A 1,550-nucleotide genomic window follows, 5' to 3' on the forward strand; every position below is an offset into this window, starting at 1 on the left:
ATGAAGGAGTTGCGGAAGAAAATACAACAGCATAAGCTTGGAGATTTGATGGGTCAATTATCGAGTATTGATATCGGCTCAAGTGCTGACACGTGTTCGGCGACATGGAAGAATGTGAGGCCTGGCTGACCGGTTGGTGCTCGATCGGATTTTCTGTCGATCAGGGAGAAGAGGAAGCGGTGACGGTATGGGCTCATCGGGGATCTTCTGGGGAGGCGTATCAGCTTAGGTGTGTCAACTTCTACAAGAGGTCAAAGCTAGTTGCTGTGGGTACAGAAGTGATTCACTGTGGCCGTCAGATTCGACGGCCTCGGGAGGGCAGAGAGCACCGCAGATCCATTCGGTGTATTCTTGCCGGAAGATGGGGTTCCTCATACGATTGGGTATTCGGGTTACAATTGCGCTCACCGGTTGAAGTGTTTGGAATGCTCAGGTACATGTTGATATACTACGTAAATTTGAAGTATTTTGTATCGAGTGAGCTCGAAGGCGACGATAAGACCTGCCAGCAGCAGCTGGACGGGAGAGTTCAGGGGAGTCCTGGTGATGCGTTGGTCCCGACGAGAATGCTATAGACTTGGCACACTTAGGCGTTGACCGTTGGGCATTCGATTGCGTCAGCAACTTATCCAGAAGTGCCATGGGACGTTGGAATTTTTGGGCACGTGACGAGGTGAGCTCCGTGATTCTTTGTTAGGGGCTCTCCGCCGTGCAGCGCTATTATGATTGTCCGTTCTCGGTTGCTGCTGTGGATCACTAGTGGGAATTATGGTTATTCAGGAAGGCAATACGCGTGGAGTGGAGATAGCTGCGACCCCTGGCACTGGGCAGTTTATAATCACATCATTGTCGGTGCTCAGCCAGGAGAAATTGTAATCAGCTTGGACTGCTCTTCCCATCCTTGGTGACAGGGAAATGCTGTCAGGAATATTCCGCTCGGCTATCCCATTGATCATTCCCGCGCGGAGGAGCTCACTAAGGAGGCCTGGTCGCTGGTGATACCGAGACATGAGCTCTTGAGCTATGACTTGCTTCTGGCATGCGGGAAAGCCGCGGCAGGAGGAAACGGAGAACTACCGACTAAGGAGGCCGCGATACGACTGATACACAGTGTGTTACTGAAAGGGAGTCCATGACGATAAATGGTGGACGACTCTCATATTCATGTTTTTGTTGTTGGATGTTGGTGCAAGGAGTGGCAAGTTGTCGATGATTGTTGAGTTGTTGAGGGAGTGGCCTGGATTGTGCGGGGAAGGGCACTTTTGAAGGGAGGGGTGAAGAGTATTTCAGGAGGAAAAATATCCTTCTTCGCGATGAAGAGAGTATTCTTCAGGGAAGAGAGTGTTGTTGATAACAAAGTTGCTGATTCTGCTCGACTCGGTTACGCCAAACATGATTCATAGAGACGATGACAACTTGATTTCTCATCAATGGCAAACGACAGCGGCAGATTCGAACCTGCGCGGGCTGAGCCCAGTGGATTTCAAGTCCACCTCCTTAACCACTCGGACACGCTGTCTGTCTTTCAAGTGAATGGCTATCGAGGGACT

The 1,550-nt window shown here is 50.6% G+C and overlaps 1 non-coding gene across 1 annotated transcript; it reads right to left on the reverse strand.

Annotated features, from left to right (window-relative positions):
• Positions 1-1,438: 1,438 nt before the first annotated feature.
• On the reverse strand, positions 1,439-1,519 carry Pmar_PMAR015113. The gene has a single exon. It is a non-coding gene; the product is annotated as a tRNA-Ser (tRNA).
• Positions 1,520-1,550: the final 31 nt, after the last annotated feature.

This window comes from Perkinsus marinus (genome assembly GCF_000006405.1).
Source record: "Perkinsus marinus ATCC 50983 genomic scaffold scf_1104296948472, whole genome shotgun sequence".
Classification (NCBI taxonomy): Eukaryota; Perkinsozoa; order Perkinsida; family Perkinsidae; genus Perkinsus; species Perkinsus marinus.